This window comes from Hyposmocoma kahamanoa, unplaced genomic scaffold (genome assembly GCF_003589595.1).
Source record: "Hyposmocoma kahamanoa isolate Upper Pololo Valley unplaced genomic scaffold, ASM358959v1 94, whole genome shotgun sequence".
Taxonomy (NCBI): domain Eukaryota; kingdom Metazoa; phylum Arthropoda; class Insecta; order Lepidoptera; family Cosmopterigidae; genus Hyposmocoma; species Hyposmocoma kahamanoa.
The window spans coordinates 9,969,107-9,991,967 of NW_020654878.1; the positions used below are offsets into that span (position 1 = coordinate 9,969,107).

The window sequence follows — 22,861 nt, forward strand, 5'->3', positions numbered from 1 at the left end:
GGTAAGGGAGCTTGAAAGCTGTAGTGCAGCGACTGTTGCAACAAACAAACCTACAGGCTTTATGACGCCATAAACCTATGGGACGGCTACCTAATCAGTTAGGAATTACGCGTGAATGCTGATGATTTGTGTTTTTATTATAGAAGACACGATACGAGACCTTCTTTCGTACGTAATAAAGTCGAATATGACAAAAACGAGTTTGACTGGCGACGTTTATTTGTGTAAAGAAAGCGTTCTATTTAAACTGGGTTAGGTTTAATCACAGGCTTGAATATTATATGAAATGCAGTGTGATATATAAAAGACTTTATCAAGCGGTACAATAATTGTGATATAATTATTATACCTTAACAAGTATAGTACAAACGTAGGTAATAATTTTTTATAAGGTTATTTTTGTCTTCGGACCGTTAAAACAGATAAACGATGCATCTGATTGAAAGTGGTACGCTGCCTGTAGATATTTATATGTATACTAAATAAATACCTTTCATATCGTAAATGCAATGTCGGCTATGAGAAATAAGTTTTTAAATCATCTGTGCACAGGCTGGACAGTTGAGAAGAGGAGTAAGATTGGAGCACATAATTGTGCTGACTTTCTCCGATCTTCAATGTGGAACATAGCAGTTAGCATCATAGCATAAGAATTTTATTGAGATTTGGCGGCTTCTGCACACACCATAAATATATAAACTTGGTCTATTTAGGATTATAATGACTATATTGTTACATCATAACCAATACATATTTCATTCGGAATATGTAGTCTTGTAATATGAATCGAGTTCTTAGTATTTTGCGATTGTGACACATAGGAAATGAAACTGTTTTTTTTCGGATCTAAAACGTGTTGTTTTTGAAACAAACCAACGTAACACCGCTTTTTCATAAGACCTGTAAAGGGGCGTGTGAATGAAAAAAATATTTAATTTCCTATATGTAATATGAATCTTTAAAACCCGCTGAAGGAGCCATACCGACAGTTTGGTTATTGCATGAACTTCATAGGGCGTAATAGTCTTAAATCGTCAATTGACTCTTCTTAATACTTCATCGATTCAACTGTTTTAAAATTTAATGCGGTCCAGTTTTGAATGTAATCAACATAAGCGTGATTTGAATTCTACACAGCAATATTCAAGCTACAATGTGAAAATTGAAAGATAATACTTGCGTAAGTATACCTAAGTCATTTTGAGCAACGCAGAAGACGGCATACTACAGCCGCCGATCATATGACATGAACGGCGGCAGTAACAATTTTGCTTTTTACAAATCCAATTTCTTTTTTGTTTTGTTTTTTAATAATACCAAGGGACGGGACGAGCATGTTGTGCACCTAGTAGTAAGTAACACGCCTATCCATACCAGTTGCAGTGTCATTCAAAGCTTTAAATCGCAAAGATCTGAGGGGCACTGTCACTGCGCCCGTCACCCCGAGACATAAGTCCCAAGTGCCTATAATTTCACTAGCACCCTTACCCTTTAAAACCGGAACGGAGTAAAGCTCACATCACTTCTTGCAGAAATCGGTAAGATGGCAGTACTTCCCTGGACGTACTCTTTCACAAGGAACTCTACTGCTACTTGATGTATGTAGATCGATTAGAAATGGAGGTAAAAACAATAACAAGCCTATTATTTATAATACTCACAATAAAATGTATTTGTCCATGAATAGCATTAATATTTTCTATTAAGTATCCGATTTATAGTACCGTCTAAACTACATTATATATCGAGTCTTTGTTAAAAAAAAACCGTAAACATTTTAGATATACAAAATACAAACACAAGGACGTAGATGAAGGCGAAGCAAATTTATTCTATTGAGCTAAATTGTGCCCATCCGTCGGACACTATATCACAGCTAAACATTTTGTCTCACGTTTATTTCCATAAAGTGGTCGTGTTGAAGGCCTCTTAAAATGTACTTAAAATGATATTCCAATGCATAATAGATGTATAATGTATAAGCCGTAATTAAAGCAATAAAAATTAACTTCTCAGAGTATATTGCTCTTCTGCTTTTTATAGTTTATCTTGCTGTGATCTTAATTAGAACAATGTCCAACTTTAATTGTGTTTTTAAAATTCAAAAGTTTTAAAAACATTGTCTGTTGCCATTGAGATTTATCACTGATGAGCTTCAAAACTGTCAAAAGTGACTTTCTTTGAAAATTCTACACTCATTCCTTTCTTATATCAAGTAAAAAGCTGGTGTTAAACTTAATGTAATTTTAAATTTGGTAACATTTTTAAAAAGCAATAGGAAACTTAGATCACCAAATGAAGTCTTAATTTAAATATTCAGTATATTTTACGTCGATATTTCTGCCTACTTATTTAGTTAATGAATATGAAGAATGGTGCTTATATGGTGCCTCGCATTTGAAAGATATACGCGGATGTAAGATATCCAAGAAAAATAAAGGACCTCGTCAAACGAACACAAACTCTCGAGAGTCCTCGACGCTTTGTCTTCAGAGGCGACTGTTTGCTCCTCAAACAAGCGGCATACGACTAGCAATTATCACTTACCTGTGACACGCGATCACAACACTGCACAGATTTTATAGTCGATAAACTTGTATCATCACTTTTACTGGTGTTGTAAATTAATTATGAGCACTATAGGTAGGCTATGGTTATACGAGCGCGGTAGGTACGCGCGGCCTGTCGCGGCGATGGCGGGCGACGTAGTGCGACGCTTACGGCTTTACGCGGCGCCCGCCCAAACCCAACGCCAACACGGAGCCAGTAGAACCGAGGAAGCGCGCGCCGCTCCAAGCATCCCTTGTCCCGTAAGGTATTTATCTCTCTATAGATATACAATACAGACCTCGTATATAGCAAGGGACATTGGAAAATTGACCCTTGTCAAATTTTTCGTCAATTTTTTATCACGCTCCGAGTACGTGTGTCGGTTTAACGAAAGCATGGGAATATACGGATTTTATGCGTTTCGGTAGTTTACACGTAGTAATTTTTAATGAACTGTAGATTTTATTATATTTTTTTATTCTTTATTGATGGTGACGAAGTGTGTTTTAATTACTATAGAGGAAACATAGCGACGATCCACCTGTTTCCAATTTCACTTACGCAAATTTCACCCAAAAAATTCCTATTCTACTAGTTAGAAAGAAGAAGTAGTATTTTTAACTCATCCATTATCCCTATCACTATCACTATTCACGTATAAATAATTGATGCAGTACAGTACACTAAAAATTACAAAATAGAAACGAAATTTTAACATTTAAATTTTCTTAAGTCTTCAAAATTTATGGTGATTGAGCTTACCTGCCTACCTGCTTAATTGGCAAAAATAAATATACGAGAGGGTACTTAATTCGCCCAATTAAGGCCGTAAAATGAGTTTCGCTGCTCCTACGAAATCAACAAAATGTTAACAAGGGTTGTGGAAGGAGTAATATTAAATTTTAGATATTTATAGGTTTAAGGTCACTGCGCGCTTACTATTCAACTTCAGTTATTCACAGATAGAAAAGATTCACAGCTTATAAAACTAATCTAATAACATAAAATAAACTATTTAAGTTCTGTAATAAACAGAAACTTCCGGCACTAGAATGGCACAACTACTGTTATTTGAATAGAAACAAAAGAAAGTTGGATCGTAATGCCCTTGTCAAGTTTGCTCACGACGGACTCCTCTCAGGTTTATCGTACCGTGAACCTTAATAAAAGCACAATAAACAAATATGAATTAGCAGATCTGATAATAAAACGAAACCATGCTACAGTGCTTTAATTTTTTTTTATCTGTGAGAGCATTTACTTGTTAAAACGGAGCCAGCACGATATTTTAATACAAATAGCGATTGTTACTGTATAACTATTAAACATTAAGCAAAATGGTGGCTTTATGTTTACCAACATAGGATGTAGTAGATATATTTTGTCTAAAAGTCAAATTAAAATCATTATTTTCATACGTCTTTTGATATCAAAAAGCATATCCAAAAATAAATTATAGCCATCGAGAACGACTATGCAAATAAAGTCAATAAACAACTTATAAATAGGCAAATAAATAACAACGCGATGAGTTTTTATTTCATCTTAATACGTGCAGTGGCATAATGGCTTAATAATGCAACCACCGTATAAAGTATGTAATTGTTTTATAGGCGCAGGATTACCTCGATTGGTTTATGGTCCTTATGATACGCCTAAGTGAATCTTGTGTAATTCTTGTTCTGTATCCTTTGATAAACAGTTTATTTATAAAGATTCAAAGGCCTAACGCTCATTAAAAGCCGCGAACTAGGGCTGTACAATGAGTGAAATTGGATTTCCGCGACAAGTTACCCATAATGCTAATATGGCCATGGTTTTATCTTGGACAAGATAGCTGATAGCCCTTGGGTATCGTAGTTGGTTTATTATCTTTTGGATATTAACATACAAATTTACCTTCATGCTTTTGAATCATCTGCTAAGTATTTGTCTTTTATAGGTAACCTTGTAGGAAAATTGAAACCTGAACTGAAAACGTCATATTTATTACTTAGAACTCAACAGATTTTTCGGATGCTATATTTGCATAAAGTCGGTTGTGTTAATATGTACCAAACCGATTCCAACTTTCGTTGTTGCAGTAATATCGCATTTAAACGGCTACATATAAAGTGTTTTTTTTTTTTTGTAAAAAAAACTTACACATTCATCAAGGTATGAATCTTGTTTTATAAAACTCCGGCCTTCATGTGGTTTACAAAAACTTGAAGCGGTATTGTGCCTACAATTTTAGGGTAATTTACTATTTTGTTTCATTGTATCAATCAACTCACATAAGGATACTGAATATGAATTTGAAGTTCGTTTCTCGATATCTTAATTAACTCAAGGGATATTCATACTTAAAATACTAGTTGCTGGGAGATGCAACGTTTATCTTTAGCAAAAATTTTCTCCTAATTACGTATCTTGTATGAGACCAGTGACGCCACAAACAGATACTGTTTTCTATTTAATTCCTTGTAGATTTCTAAGTATTCTATAAATTTCAATTCTGTTTTCACATTTATCTGATTTTTAACAGTAATTGAACACATTTCATTTTCTATACTTGTCAAATACCCCATTCCGTGTGCGAAGTGAGCGAGCCACATTCCTCGGAGTATTGACTTGGTGCTACACACAAAGTAACTTACTAGTCAGCTACAACAGTGGTAGCGACAACAAAAGCATTATTAGTGTAAATACTAAACAATATTATCCAAAAATTGCGCATTCAGTCGCACTAAATGGGTCCTTAGACGTGCTACGCGTCGCATGATGCAATGAATTTAAAATTTTAATAAGACGCAACTTTTCAAATTATCGCGTTATGAGAAATCACCAATATTTGTTTGCTTTTAATTCATGTCACAGTCTACTTTCGTAGAGGTCTTATAAGCTTACTAACTAAGCATGACTTTAGAATATGTTCGCCCAGAAGATGCCAGTATGTTCTAAACTAAAAGACTCATTGTGTTACTGGCATCATAAAACACCGACCTTCAACCTGCAGAAGTACTTTACGCCTGAATTGCATGTGCGATGAGAGCGAGTCACATTCCTCGCAGTATTGACTTGGTGCTCTACACAAAGTAACTTACTAGTCAGCTGCAACAGTGGTAGCGACAACAAAATCATTATCAATGAATATACTGAACAATATTATGCAAGAATCGCGCATTCATTCGTATTCTAAATGGGTCTTTAGACGTACGACGCATCGCATGTTGCAATGAATTTGGATTGTAATAAGAAGCAACTTTCTAACTAATTTAACTTTCTAAAAATTAACGCATTATGGGAGCTCACTAATGTTTGTTTGCTTTTGATTCGTTTCGCTATCCACTTGCAAAGAGCTTTTCTAATTTAAGCTCACCTGATGGGAAGCAGAAATGGACACGAGGATAGAACACACACACACGAACACACATCAACAGGCGCACGACTTGTTCATCCCGTCACTTGGTATTATAAAAAAGAAAGTTCGTCAAGAAGATGCCTGTACACTCTAAGCCAAAAGACACATTGTGTTACTGGCATCATAAAACACCGACCTTCAGCCTGCAGAAGCATTTTACGTCTGCAATTCCATGTGCGAAGCGAGCGAGTGACATTCCTCGCAGTATTGACTTGGTGCTCTACACAAAGTAACTTACCAGCGAACTGCAACAGTTGTACCAGATACAAAAACATCAACACTCATACAAAATGTATATAGATATCTGCCAGTTATACATAGTAATATATAATAATAATAATAATAACGCACATACACCCTAATAGCCTCGCACTCCGAAAATCCTATGTCGCGGGTGTCATGGACACACACATAGACAACCACAAATTACATCCAAATTCACCAGAGAAATAAATGCAGGTCATACAAATATTTCTCCCGGCCAGGGAATCGAACCCGGGACCTTCTAGGTGGCAGACCAGGATGGTAACCGTTCGGCCACAAGGCATAAATATATTAATTATAATTTTACGGTCGATGATAATACGGAAAAATTACATGGTTAGTTTAATGATAGTGTTATTGTATTTTTCCGTATTTCATTAGACGTAATTCGATGTTTAATGCTGGTTAGTTATCCCCAAACTTCATAATACACTTACAACACAGATAGGCATACTTCAAAAATTAGCTGTTGCAGAAATCATGAAGTAAAGAATTCATTTTTACATTTATTTGCTGACGGTTCGTAAGTGCAGAGTACGACGCGATGCGGTGCAATGGCGGCTGTTTGCGAAGCGCGCCGCTAATTGCCGCCAAGACGACCAGCTTTCTGCTGACCCTACACATGCAACATACCAACTAATTATAATAATACAAGACACATATAGATAGTAGAATTGTAAAAACAGAAAAATTAAAAGTTAATTCAAATAGTGAATTTGAATATAAATTTACATTTATAAGTATAATGAGCGATTATCATTCGATAATATTATTAACTCTGCGGTGACCCTAACAAACAGTGATTATTTTATAGTCATTATTCTGGTTTAATTATAAAATATAAATACAATAATTATAATGCCAGCTAATTACGTATACCTGATACAGCCGACCAACTCTAAATATTTCCAATTATTTGTATACGAATAGAGCTGCTTACGTCATGCAATATGCTCGTCGTACATTATTCTTTACCACGCCCTACCATACTTTACTTTTATGCAGATACGTGTGTAGAAAGGGATGCATCTACATGAACTTAACTCTAACTTACATTAAATAAAATCTTCTAGTTTGGTGACTCCAGTTAGCTATTAGCGCCCTTCGCCGAAATCTCTCTCCTTTTCTTAAATTAGACTTACTAAGCGAAATACCAAATCCCGGCTCAAGTAATCTCAAAGTGGATTGTCTCCCCGAACCCCGATTGGATTTATCTCAAGTTTTACGGCGTCTCGCGTCCCCCTCGTAAACTTTAATACCGTCGCTACCATTCTCTATAGGTATGCACAGGGTGTCTATGAAATGCATGCCAAATCTCGAAAACTGTTTGAGGTTATAACTTTTAAAATTTAGACTTTTTTCCTAAAGTACGAAACTTTGGTTCTGTCACAATTAAAGATACAGAAAGATAAAATTTTCTATACGTGTTTACAATAGCCGTAGCACAAACTTTGTTAGTTTTAGGGGCCCAAAATATTTTAACGCCAACTTCTTAGATAGGTATATATACCTAAATACTTTACGGACAATTTGAAAATTGTTTAGTACGTAGTTTTATATAAAAATTAGGATACATCCAACCAAAAGACAGGTTCCGTAATACAGCTTCTGTTGTGCAAAATACATTATCATTATGTCAAAAATTATGGGCTTGACCAAGGGGGTGGTTTTTTTTTGGTCCTAATTAATGGAGGTTGTAACATATGGCACGCTTACAAATGATATTTACTACTGACTACAATAAATAGAGAAGAATATATCTCGTCTTCTTTGTATCGAAACTTCTAAGAATTCTTTATTCTTTAACGTTATTTCGGCTTAATAAAAGTAATTAGTTGGCACCGAGCCATATTCTTCCATTTCTTAGTGGAAGACAATGAACAATAAAAAATGGCGTGTATCATACCGACTACAGCCAGCTTTAAAATTAGCATAAAAAACTGACAATTATCAATTAGGTTCTATACCTATATTATATTAGGTTCTATATAACTTTAATAGACAATTATTATTAAAGATGCCCTTGAAAGGGGTTAAATTAATAATAATAAGACTAAAAGAACGTGTATGAATGAAGAACGCAAAAAAAGAATTCAAAGAACGAGGCAAGAAAAGGTCATGGTCTGTGCTTAACCCATTAAAAATACGAATGAGATATATGTATACATATAATTTATTTTTCAATTAATTTAGATAACTATTTAAGAATGAATTATGAGGTTAATTAGTTGCACCTGGACTATCAGGATCAGACAACAACTATCTAAAGGGAGTTCACGTTAACCTTCACCGGGCAAGAGACAGGCACGATAGCGCTATTCATAACACAGGCCTGGTTTTTCTAACCGTATTGCAAAATGTAGCTCTGTATGAATTTAAAATTATTTCGCTGTAAAATTTTTGCTTGGGATCGAATTTTAGATACACTTTTATATGACATAAACAAGCAAGAAAATACAGAAAATAGTAAAAAGTAAAAAGACAATCATATCAATTAATTATCTGGTCTCAAACTAAAGAATTCCCTGTTATATCCCGAGCAAAGGAATTCGCACTGAGGCGCAACACGGATTAATCAGACCAGAACCAATTTAATTCAATTCATTTCATAAATTGGTCTGGACGGGGATTGTACCCCAGACCTCCTCATTCAACGTTCACATTGCAAACCTTTGTAGGTTTTCTGTAATTGAAGGTTTGAAGGTTTTCTGGGATTGAAGACAATAAAAAATCCCGAATTTTTAAATTATCTTATTTAATTTGTACAACAAATTACATTTAGCAGAAAATTGACAACTTTTGACACACTTCTTATTTATTTTTAATAACATCTCTAAGCAAACGTAGGAACACAAACAGCCTACAATTAAATACGAAAAATAAAACGAATCCCACAACAACTATGATATTAACCTAAAATAGCGCCAAGTTCAGTGAAAACAAAACTACAAAATCCAATATTTTCTTTATCGCTAAAATCCTAAACATTCATTTATCAGGAAGACAAACAAAAAGTGCAACGCCGAAAGGGTTATTTTAAATAACAAAAGCAATTCAGTAGCGCCTTGTAAAAACCTCTTTTGCATGTAACAACGTAAATATTTATCTTTACAATAGACGAGAGGAAGCGTGACACAATGTGCATCCAGTTGGCTTTCACTTTCAATTTTTTTCCTGTTTTTAGGAAACCCTTCCATAAACAGACTACTGTTGGCAATATTCATTTGCATAACACTGTACTAAACAATAAAACAAACGTTTATTTGTACGCGAAAAGGGAAAACGGGGTTCAAGGTGAACATGCCGAGAGCTGGTCAGTTTATGTTTCGGTTTCTGTGACATTACACGTTGATTGTGGTATTATACATCTATGGTGAATAAAAAAATAAGGATCAACAACCATTGAGATCAAAGTGTAAGTACGTGATGCACTTTATCTTTGCCAATCTTTAGAACCTCCAATCCAATCGATCCAATGTCAGAAACTCGACTGTTCATTCTGGTCAGTGCTCTCAGGTCAGTATATTGCTTTATATATTCAGTTGTTTTATTTTCTACAGCATATTAGATGTTAATATAACCGAATCGATGTTTAGATACTTACAATTTTAAGGTTTCTCCACTGACCAACTTATACAGGTTATTAAATAATATACATACATATGTTACCTAACCATTGTACTACTAAATAGATTCAATTATTTTTTATTATCTTTCACTTTCCATCTGCCCGACAATGTGTATCAGCTGATAGGCCGTTACTATGTCGGTCTCTTTATGGTTCCTCTATAATACTTACTTCACAAATTAGACCAACGTTAACTCGGGATGAATTGCTCATGGGTGCAATAAACGCTGACCGTCATCCGAATGCAATTTAAAAATTCACTTTCATCTCTTTTTATATTCAATTTTACACCCTCTACCTAAGGTCGAGCTTACAATGATAACATCTTATCGTGTTACGACGTTGTCGAGCTACTTCATTCATGGTGAGGATTTGTTAATAACTCGTACACACATACTATGTTTGCACATCTCGTTACATCATTTTGAGCCGGCTTAACGAACTCATGTTCCAATATTTAGTGTGCATGAGACTTTAGGACCGATATTTGCTATTAAATATTAGTTTATTGTCCAAATTTTTGTGTGACCCGGCGGTCTCTCTGAGACGCTTCGCACTCACGTGGAAGTGTCAAATGTTGATCAAAAGACAGTGATTGTTTACACAGTGAATACGCACCCGATTCGACCGGTTAAAATATTTATGGCAGCTTGTTGTAAAAATAAATAGCATGACTTACTTGTGTTGTAAACTAAGAACGTCCAGGGGCAGTTCTTAGCTCATTAAAAGCTCCTAAAGCTGCAATGCGTTAACAGCGCTAGTCTACGACGTGCAGGCAATTACACTTACTACGCCTAATGCCTCTACAATGTTTGCTTTATTCAATTTTAAAAGGCTAATGATCTTTCTCATTAAAAATTACCGCTTATGCTGTGGGGCAATATAAGGAATTGGGTCACCGGTGTCGAATATGCCAGGCCATAAAGCGTGTTTAAAATTCTATGTCAGCTGGCAGGCCAGGCCATATCCAGAGCGGAATAATAGATGCGGTTTGGTTTATTGGCGCTCATATAACTTGGTCGTCAACCGTTGAGCCCACTCAGCTTTAGTCCAATTTGAAACACAAGCGAGTGAAGTCACTATAACGTTTTATGCATTCGTTGAGTTTTAAAACTTTTGACTTTTAAGTGAAATTTGAAGTGATTCGTCAATGCCACGACTTGTAGGCGAGTTCTTCGTTCACAGACAGTGTGTGGTAGAGTCTTCATACATCTAAAAGCTTATGGTATGGGTACCTAGATCGTTTATGACTGCTATATCGTTACCAGGAATAAATATACTAACATCTCAATCTGATTTAAAACATTTATTGATGAATATTATGTATAATAACTACTCGTCAAAAGTATGCAGAAGTAAACAGTAAGATTCAAGATATTGATGCGGGCGGAGAAGTTTAAGGAATTCAGGAGCGTAGCAATTAGAGGCTGATAGTCTGGTTGTCCCATTGGGACGCAGGCGTAATAATGTCTATGTGCTACATTTTTTGTTCGTATGTGTAATGAGGGCCTTAGTAAATGTTTTAACACACGTCTTGCAGCTGGTAAGAACTGTCACCATAAGAAAAATTGGACAATACGAAGTCCACTACTCGCTAGTATTAGACCTGATGGTTGCGGACATTACGACCTACTATTATGAACGTTATAATAGTATATTTACTTCCCTAATTAACTATCATAATAACCCATGAGTTACCATTTATATTTCTAAAAGCGACAATTGAAAAGAGTACGTGCCAGGAACTAACAAATAAAAAAGGTCTACTATAGTAATATGCCTAAATCCGCATAAAATGTTTGCGCGTAATAATATTTTCGTATAATTTCCAATAGAAATTCGTTATGCGGATTTATGAATACCTATGCACAAAATTGTTATGGCACATTATTGTCTACACAAGTAAATAATTTGATTTGCTGAAAGGATTTGTTCAATAATTGTTCATTACACATAAACTGAGGCTATATTGTACAATTAATTTAGACATACCGCATACGACCATGATTTTGCAGAATATGAATTAGCAGTTTTCAACGATCGCTCTATAAAGATTTATATTTATATTGTTTGATAATAACAACGCTTATATATAATTTTCATTTTACTTCTGATTCTGTAGCATGCCACTAATATCATAAAACTAGTACAAATCATAGATAGATATTTGCAAGTTACTTAATCACGCCCAGTCCACTGATTAAACTTGGTGGATATATAGTTTATAACTTACATTAGTGATTAGGGTATTTCTTACTTCACAACACGCGGTAACCACAAATAAAATGTTAGGTAGGTACCTACTTTTTTCGTTTACATGAAAGTTTGTTAGTTTGTTTTAAAACTTGCATTCTGTTTTTATAAGTGTAAGGGAGAGTTTTTCTGAACACAACACCAAGAAGAGGTACAATTATAAACAATGTTTGAAATGGAAGACTAAAGCGCAATTTCTTGCCACTTGAATCAGGTCTCTAATTTCCAGGCATGAACATTGCGTAGGACAATAGAAACAAATGTGCTGATTTCTAAAGCAATTTTGTTTACAACTACAAAATTAATGCATATGTATATAAGCAGGCGCTTGGTAGTCTTAACATTTACTAAGAGATAGATTCAAGTTACGGACACTATTTATACTACTTTGGATATGAATAAAATTATGTCATACTAGCTTCTACTTTTTTTTTATTAGTGTCAACAAACAGTTACACATTACAAATCGTACATAGCTAAAACTAACAAAAAAATAATGACTTAACGAGTAACCAACACCGTTAACCACAGATTACTTAAACAGTTTTCCGATTTTAGTAAATACTACTGCGCTCCTAATTTACTGGTGTCACTACTCACAAATAATGCCAACACTCAATCAGGAGCACATATTACTATATGTATACTACTGTATAATTACGGAGGTATGCATATACAGGTATCCCTCTAATAGATACAGTGATCGATGAGAGCAAATTTATGTTAGTGTATCGATGAAGTAAGATACCGCTTAAACGATTAAAAAGTGGTTTTCAATGAAACTCAATGAGAATTTTGATATACATAGTATGGATCTAAACACCTTGATTAAAAAAGTCTATATTAGTGCGAACATCGTTTATATATAGTTTTGAGAATAATTAAAATTGAAGATAGTAGCGTGATTTTAACTAACAATGGGTTAGGATCAGGTCCGATACCAAAATTTATAAATATATATAACAAGTGGTAGCCTAACGGTAACCGATCGACTCTAAATCTCGGGCCGTGGGTACAAATCGGGCTCGCACCTCTGAGTTTCTGGGAATTTATGTGCGAAATTTAATTTGAAATTTGCCATGAGCTTTTCTGTGACTGAAAAACCTGCACGTCGAAGAAGGTTCACAACCCTCGGAAAACATCTGAAATCCCCAACTCGCATTGGACTGTTATCAGCTTCTCTTGTAAGGAGACCCGTACTCTGCAGTGGACTGTATAAATGCATTAATGATGATGATAACCAAACTCTATAATTATACATAATTCTAAAACTAGTCCTTATCGACATTCACTTACATGCCTACCATATTGTCAAAATTTCAGCCAATTTGACTAAAAATTCGCTATTTAGGCATTTAACGTGTTTTCCATTATCAGATACCTAACAACTATAGATGAAATTTATTTTAAGTTGGACCTAACTAGATTATATTGAAAAAAAATTTGTTTTACAATTAATAAATGGTATTTTACTTGTGTTAGTCCTAAATATACCTGCGAAAAATCAAATGTGTGCGCCTGCGTTCTGCCGTGACCACCTACTAAAGATTTTATATAATTATATAAAGAAAATATTTTAAAGTGGCCCACATCGAACGTAATTCTATATAAATATCGGCTTCTCATTCTTCAACTAATCCACAAATAACGTAATGTTGTCTCAGTTGCCCGTCACGTACCTGCGAACTCCGCGGTGACAGATTTCACATACATTCTGAGGAAATAACGGAAGGCATGCACAGCATTTTAATATATTTATGACGTAAATTCTTCAAACTTTCATAGTTGTACGTATCATAACCTTTTGTCTACCGGCGCCCCGTGCCCGTTAACATAAATTTATATTTATATTGATTGACGGATTGGATTTGATTTCATTACACCAAATTAGATCACCGTGGTTTTCCTCTTAGTAACTTTTGTCGTACCAATATAAAAAATAAGTTTTTGAACAAGTTAAGAGAGACAAGTGAAAAATGTTGTCTCTTCCGATGTGGAAAAAGAAGTTCTTTTTGTTTCGTTTCTCTTTCTGTAATTCTCCACTAACTAGCAAACTTAATTTTCTTCACTCTCAATAATAAAGTGTATTAAATTTTTTCAAAGTTGTATTTAATTATTTAAAAGATAAATCTGACCGTTTTGCTTAGAATAAAAAAAGGTTTGTTTGAAAAAAAACGCTATTTAGATCCGAAAAAATAGTTTCATTTCCTATGTAGAACAAACACATTAAATTAAAATTTTTATTCCATTAGACCTATCCACATGACAACTATAAAAAACAAAATGGTTATCTAAGCTGCTAGAGATTTTTTTAGTTCTTAAAATAATATTTTATCAAGTCGAAGGCAGGCGGGTCGGTATCTTATTTTTAATCTTGGGAGGGTATTCAGAGTCGATAAATTTGGCTGTCAGAGCACATGTGTAGGCAAGATAAGCGAGATACCCGCCCCGCACTCCCCGCCTCCGCATAAGCAGTAAAATATCATCCCGCTTTCGACATTTTTATGGGACAGTTGAAATAGGTGCCGTGAAACCATTTTTGAAAACGCCAACGCATATGTTACATATCCAACGTTTTACATAATTCCATTTCGAGGCACCTCATATTTATTTATAGAATTTGAATATTGAATTAAATATGTAGGTATACGAAATGCTTTAGTACATTTTTAGTATTGACTACCCTATTTTCTTACACCTCTGGCGCACCCTGGGCAACTTTCGGCGAATACCTTACTCTGATTAACAAATCCTTTCACCACGATGGCAACTATTACTTATAGTGTATGCTATCGATACGATAACAAGAAAAATGTCCGTAAAAACTATAATGAAAAGTGTAAAAAATGTTATTAAACACCTAAGGTCTGTTTTCTTGTCGCAGAATCGTTTGATTCGATTTTTTTGTACTGTAATAATGTATTGTTAAAGAAAAAACTAAAATAAATTGAGCATAATTACCTCAATACTTATGTGATTGATGTATGTATATGTATTTATGTAAAGTTCGTTGTACTTAAAATTAAAAAGACAATATTAATGAACCAGAACAAAGAGAATACTGTGCTCGAAAATTGAGTCGACAAAGTTTAGATCTATTTACTTTGTGTTATACATAATAAAGATTAAAAACATTTTTACCCAGAATATCACATAAAAATATAATACATCAAGTCAACATCTCGGCAACTTTGTAACAATCAAAATGGAACCTTTATAAGTCATATTAGAATGATGAACGGTAGTCAATAGAGAATCGCCGTACTGTCTACGGGTGCATTCATCGAGCTATCATTGCAGCTATAAACTGTCGCTAATGTGCCGTAATACATCGCACTCTATATCTTTATTAACAATTCACTCGCCATAGATTCCTTTCAAACCATTCACAAATTTTATGTCCAAATTTACGACCATCTTACAACTTTCCTTTATCCCCCCAACTATTTTTCTGAAAACACTCTTTTCTTATGCGATTTTATACGCCATATTTTCGTTAAGTACTCTGTAGGTATGTAACAAAGTTGCGAATAATAACGCGAGTAAAAAACGTCTAAGTGCCGAACATAACTCGCGCTTGAATGCCGGTAGGTATAAATCATGCATGTTTCAACCTTTTTGCCGCGTCGCGCTAAAAAGGTTTTCTGGGCATTTTATTATAAGATTTTTTAAATATGCGTGGGGTTAAACGCGTTATGAATTTAAATTTTAAACGAAGCTACAATGTTGTTAAGATTACTTAAAGAACACTTAGACAGAGTTACATAAAAACGTACCTGCCTGGCTATGTACTCGTGTTGGAAGGCAAAAAACTTGCAAGACTTAATGGATCGAAACGGAGGGCGGGCGAAGCGAAGATTTATCTTTTTCAATATACTGTGGGAATACAAGGGCCTCGCCTCGAGTTCATTTGCAGAAACACGCTCTGAGTTGGTTTTATTTATGAAGACACGGTTTGATGCGAGTGTGTTTTGTAATTACGAGTAAAAGCGCCACAATCGATGAAAATAGTCGAGTGGCACAGTCATTTTGAATAACTAACTATAATGGAGTTTAAAAACAATTCCTAGATAGTGAAATATGCTATTGTATATTATTCAAAAATAAAAATTTTATTAGAATGTCAAAATGTGTTAGAAGGCAGGAATTTAAAACAAAATTGCTGCATTTTACATTTTCGTCTTAGAAATGAATTGAATATAACAAAATCGACTCTACATCCAATATCCTGAAAAATCAGTCTCTGCTCAAATCGCGGCTCCCACGACCGTTAATGCTTCACTCATGGCCGCTATAAACTCATTAAGCCACATAACCGGCCAATCGAGCTTTCCAATCATGAAATTAAAATTACGTCCCCTTTATAGCCGCCGTTACGAGCTGCGAAAAAAGGGAGCATAAATAAAAAAGGGGGTATAAATAACACACCTTCGAAGCTGCACGCGAGAATCGTGACTCGTAAATAATCCGCTTACAGACCGAGCGATCAATACGTTCATTAAGAAAAAATGTATTCTTTGGTTTCAAAAAACATCCTTTAGTTTATCGAATGGAATTTTAATAATGCTTTTAGTGTATAGATACAAGGGATCCAGAACATTCGATTAGCAAAATATGGTAATCTAATTTGAATAACCAACGTACATATACAGAAAATTACGCATTAAATGTTTATTTATAAAATAACTTACCTGACAAAAAATATTGGCTCTAAGTGAGCAAAACTTAAAGCCTAAATTAAAATATTTACTTGTCCATATGGCGTGTTGTGTTGTATTGATGGTGTATTGCGTTGTATTGAAAATTCAATCTCTACAATGGTTTCAATGATACTCCACACTTTTTGTTATTAATAAACACGCACCTACAAATAACTCACGAGTTTATATAGCAACGTAGTTAAGTAGAAGAGAGGCAGATGTGGTACGAACCCCTATATTTGGAGGGTAGCGCAACCCGGGCCGATCGATGCAGCTCTCTCTTGCTATCGCTACACACAGTGCCTTGGTTGGAATTAAACTGAATTTCATGTTACTTAGTCTGTTACTTTTGTAGTAAGTAGTAGTTTGATTGTGATTGGCGCGTGTGCAATAAATATTATTTGATATCGAAATTGTATAATCGAAAGCAATAATGTCATCTTACTTTTGTGTAACGTTTGGTCTAGGCCTCTTCAAAATGTATGTACGTACACATAAATTCTCATTGTAGCATACTACGTAGTACTATGAGACAAGTTACAACTACATAACATTGTTAATATATTCCTTTATAAAAGAATATTATATTATAATTTCTTGTACAAAGTGATAGAGATAGAGATATATTTAATTGTAAGCAAAGCAAAAATGGCTTATATTCAATTCTACTCATAACTACGTCGAAAACACCAATTAAGGCTAGCTCTACGTGATCTCTACGAAGTGTACACTTTACCGAAAATTTATCTTTATGTTGATGTTAATGTCACCTTTATGTCTCTCGGAAATTGTAGCAAAGTTTGTGAGGGTTTACGGAGGGGACATGGAGGGGAGATAAAGGGGTTCTTCCGTAAATGAAGGGTCAGCTATCTGGCTAAGTATTTCCTTACCCGACCCCATAAAATATTCCTTACGATAGGCTTATGTGAAGAGGGTTACATGTAGAGAAGTACGCAACCTGTGCATGTCAATGTGTATAGAATAGGCATTTAGAAACAAAAACCGCTGTCACACCAGTAGAAACTCAATTGTACCAATTAACTCGGACCGTCGAAAGTGAAACGCACAAAACCAGACCGGCAGTCCGGAACGTTTTTTCCTCTCTAGATTTACATATTTATTGGGGCACATTTTATGGCAGCTACAGAAAAAGCTCCGCTCGTTTAATAGACCAAAAGGGTGGCTCGGTGTATATTTATTTTGTCGCATCCTTTTTTACGTGCGAAAGGACGCGGCTGTGTATTTTTTCGGCACCGACGTTTCACATTTGGCGACGCACTTTGCATAAAAATATTGGATCGTAAATCCTTCGCCTTTCCACGGAATCTGAACGCATATGTTGCTGGCAAAATATCAAAATCAAACTTAATACAAGGTTTTACGAGGACTGATACGATGCAATGATTGAGTTATGAATGCTTGATGGAATAGATACACACCTGTCACGTGCTTTTTGAATTTACATAGTAAAAAATGCTCTTTGACAAACTGTTACATATCTGGTGAATATGGACACATGAATTTATTTACCGCTATCATACGTAAGCGGTTACTATTAACAACTATACAATTCTCGACGTGCAAATCATTTGGTAAAGGGTAAAAAGTTCGCATAAACATAAAAAAGTGCAACAATTAATTTAAAAATACAAACCGGTTTCCTGAAACCTTACACCCGTGAGGCAGCTATAACACGTACACCACACCCCACGTAAATGAAAGCCGTCTTTCATAAATTACCCACTCACGTCTCAAAGTTAATCTGTACCTCCGGGAATTATAAGCGGACCCAATACCCGTCGTTAACATAGTTTGTTTTAGTCGTTGTTATTAAAATTATTTACCTACTCAGATTTTATGATAGCCTCGAGATATATCGGCTCGCTTAGCTAATTTATGCCCTACACTTACTCGACTGCATATTATAATAGAACATGGGTGGTCGAAAACTTTGTCAGATTACGTTTATTCATAATTCAAAACATTATACGATATGGTAAAAATTTATAACTAGGCCTCGGTTCTCACACTATCTTTATGTGCGTAGTTTGAAAAGTAACGCTACAATTATATTATAAAATATATTAAGTACATCCATTAAAAAGAATGAGCTATCCGTATTATAGCATCCACGCTTTACAGGCTTTTTCAAAAAGTATAGGTAGTCTGTATATAGGTATAGCTTTTACTTAATTTTAGTATATAGCCTTAACTTAATTTTTAATACAAAACCTTAAAATCAAACTTTTAACGCTTCATGATTATAATTTATTAACCTGAAAACTGAAGACGACTTTCTGATAATTAAAATAATTATGACTATTTTTGCAACATTCGGCAATTGAAATATTTTTTTTTCTTATATAAATTAACGAACAGTGGATGACTTTAGGAACAGATGCAGGTTGGTATAATGAAAAAAATGTATGCTAAAAATGGATACGATTAAACTCTTAAAATTTAATTTCTTTATTTTAATTTTAAGAATGCCATGCTATGTAGTTTCGAGTCATTTAAAAATAACTTAGTATTTATGTAGCTAGACATGCTACGAATACTTGTTATTATCCTGCACCGTTAATAACCCAAAACATTTTACACCGGCAATTCAGATGGCACTTGAGGAATGCACCCAGTAAATCATCAGCCGGGCACTAAACCAGTTCTTTAGTGCTCCACATGAGTGCCGTAAGCCTCCATACGGCGATATTGTCCCTCGTAAACGTGTAATTTTGTTGTAACTAAACCCACAAGCCTATACGACACGCAGTTTTATCTGAAATGCTTTTAAAGTGCTAAGGCGTCTACTATCTCCACAATTTCGAAGCAAGAGAGCACAACTCGAGCCGTATACGGTATTCTGTGGGTATTCGAAACACATATATTGCCGTGATTTGTAAAACTAGTTGTCATAAAAGTGTCTGACGATTGTCTGCGTTATTTATAGATGTTATCGAAACACTCGTCTATCAATTTTATTGAGTGAGATAGGTAGAAATGTAAGCCTATTGATATTTTTAGTAGAGAAACGTTTCACATTATTCATTCCGGAATTTGCCTTACGGCAATCATATGGAATTTGTTAATTAAAAACATTAAATAGGTAGGCACTACAGTATATACCTACAGCCCCACTCAAAGAGATTAAAGCGACAAAAGCTCCTTGACGTTCATTAATCAGTGGATTAGATATTCGATTATTTACGAGCAAGTCTAAAACGTACGGAATTTAATTTCATTAGGGGTTTTAGTGGCACCATCTTGTCACCCGCTGCGCCGGGGCAGGCAGAGCGGCGTATTTTATCCAGCTGTCAAGCATCGACCAATAGCATTCGAGCACCGTCCGTGCGTTCGAGCTTTAAAAATGGTGGAGATAATTTAATTGTATATTATTTTGTGACAGGTCGTTATTTCGAATTTTTATCGGTTCGTCTTACAATATTTCTCTGAGATATCTCAGGTCAATTCTCTCGGTTCAGGTCTTAAAAAGCTTTCTTGTGATTACGAAAGATTTTTCGAGTGTATTTCAAATTTCTAATAAACGTCGATTTGGGAATATAAGTACCTACACACATACAAGTCAGTATATTCTACGAGTACGGCATCGTACATAAAGATTGTCGTTCTATATATTTTCTCCCGGGCAAAGTCAACTACTAAAAACTTCCATAAAACAACAATTTCAAACGGGCCATTTCGCACGGGAAAAACAGCATCCCAGAGGGTGGGAAAGGGGGTCCTGGAGTCAGAGTAGGGAGTCCAGAGAGGGGTCCAAAGTGAAGCCTGCCGAGTTTATGTCCCGGAATTACGACTTAGACGTTTCAAACAATAACTCCCCCCATAAATACGGGCCGATTCCTTCACGCGTCATAGCACGGAATGGTTTTCCTTATCCCACCCAAATTTCTATTCGATTAAACAAATATCTAAGAAATAAAAAAAGAAATGGTAGTAAAAATACAAGTATAACTTATTTATTGGAATGCATTTATATAGGAAACAATAAACGCAACATAATATTTTGTGATGATAAATCACACTCTGCAATATTGTGTTAACGATTTATAAATATTATAATATCAATAAATATTTTTGGGTAATTACCGAAATTATGTTTGCTAATACAAATAAACATCATTGTAATCAAAATCTGCAATACATACCTAAAACAAACCAAGCAATAAGTTAATGTGGCGTGACTTCGATCACAGGAATTTGCCGTTGGTTGATTTCTAATCTAGAGGACCTAATAAAACTCACCCTAATAAAAGCGCGCGTTTTCACGTACCCCGTAAAATATGATAACGTTCACGTTATACTAATACGTTTTTCGCCTTGTGCGCAACTGTAGTCGATCCTAAAAAATACATGAAAAAAATATCTACGTGAAAATGTATTATTATTCTAAGTATGTTCACACAAATTTCATCCGAGTTCAAAATATTTCCAATATGTGAAGTAAGTGTAAAGAAAAACTTTCATAGTTTTTTTTATGATAACAAGAGACGTAGACGGGACGAACAAGTCGTGTGCCTGGTGGTAAGCGACACGCCTGTCAATAACAGCTGCAGTGTCACAAAGAGCTTTAAATCACAAAAATATGACTGCGCCCGTCACCCTGAGACATAAGTTGACAAGTTCCATCTGTAATTTCACCAGTGCCCTTACCCTTCAAAACTGAAACGCAATAATGATCATTACTGCTTGGCGGCAGAAATAGGTAAGGTGGTACTTACCTGGATGAAGTCTTTCACAAGAGGCTCTACTGCTACTAAAAGATTTCTCACAGATGATGCAATGGCAAAAAAGTATTAAAAAAGAAAGATCTGCAATAAACACATAGAGAAATTCATGAGGTCTGCTGGTTCTTTCCGTAGCTCGTTGGAAGAGCATCATGCACACAAACAAATGTCTAGATAGACGCCGCGAGTACAGCAGTTTGTATGAAAACCAAGCATGTCACATTTTTTGTACCGACTATGACGTCACAAGAACTATTTAGTGGTGGGAAACCTCCTTCGGCTCTAAATCGATTGATTGAAAGGCATACGCGTATTCCATTCAATTGATCGATAAATAGAATAATTTTTGTTCAAGTATTTGTTGATTACGAGTAGTCGTAATATTAATATACCTAGTGGAAAAATACTACAATAAGATAGAGTTTTTTATTGTACTTGTTTTTAAAAAATGTTGATTACCTAAAAAAATTAAGACTTTAATTATTAAGCGACTTCAAATATTAAAATTATTGTCCTTCTAATGAAATGAGCTTTTTATATAACATCTTTTTGTAATAGAAGATCTTATCGATAAATTAAAAAAAAAACGCACGTCAACTTGCCACTGCGTTAATTAATTTTACTAGACTGCTTTCTGTTGGTAATTGATCAAATTTATGAATGGCAAGACTAACTAAAAATGTTACTGCTGACAAAATATGGTAAAATCTTATTAATCAGAAGATGTTTACTTAATGACGGCCTCGCGTGAAATTTTTGTGATTTGTTTATTATTTCTCGGATTTATACTACTCCGTGTATTTGGATAGCATCTTAGGTGGGATAAACTAGACCACCTTCGCCCTTGAAAGCAACGAATTCATACGTATGACCAACTCCAGGTTTTTGTAAAGACAGCGCACTATTACATTCTTCGCATTTTATATTTTTTTGTATTACTCGTACTACATATCCGGCGATGTATGTAATTATATGCTCGCTATATTCGGACATTTGATTGCAAAAATTATGGAAATTACTGATAATAGATACTACAAAACTAAAAATTCGTTCGTTCGATATTCGTGGCGAATTAACAGAGGATCACAAATATATCGCCCCAAGTAAAATCCGCAATGTATTACAAATCATGAACACTCGGTTGCACATTTGTTTTCTCGAAATTCATACAAAATCAAGTAATAAAAAAAAATATATAAAAGTAAAATTAATTATGCATCTTCTGAATACAAAATCACTTGCCCGTGGAAGGAAAAGTCGTTGTTTACTCGTTTACTCACAGTTATGGTGCTTTTGCAGTTTATAATGGCACAATTATGCA

At 34.8% G+C, this 22,861-nt stretch overlaps 1 protein-coding gene and 1 long non-coding RNA gene across 2 annotated transcripts in view; one reads left to right on the forward strand and one right to left on the reverse strand.

The window, feature by feature from the left end:
- Positions 1–2,715, reverse strand: part of LOC113237781 (homeobox protein abdominal-B-like) — a 135,591-nt gene extending 132,876 nt beyond the window's left edge. Inside the window, exon 1 of the mRNA XM_026474436.1 lies at positions 2,548–2,715. The gene's annotated coding sequence lies outside the window, so the exon portion shown is untranslated. The remainder of the gene's footprint in view (positions 1–2,547) is intronic.
- Positions 2,716–2,734: 19 nt separating this feature from the next.
- LOC113237784 overlaps positions 2,735–22,861 on the forward strand; it is a 30,692-nt gene continuing 10,565 nt past the window's right edge. Inside the window, exon 1 of the long non-coding RNA XR_003311064.1 lies at positions 2,735–2,815. This is a non-coding gene — a long non-coding RNA (uncharacterized LOC113237784). The remainder of the gene's footprint in view (positions 2,816–22,861) is intronic.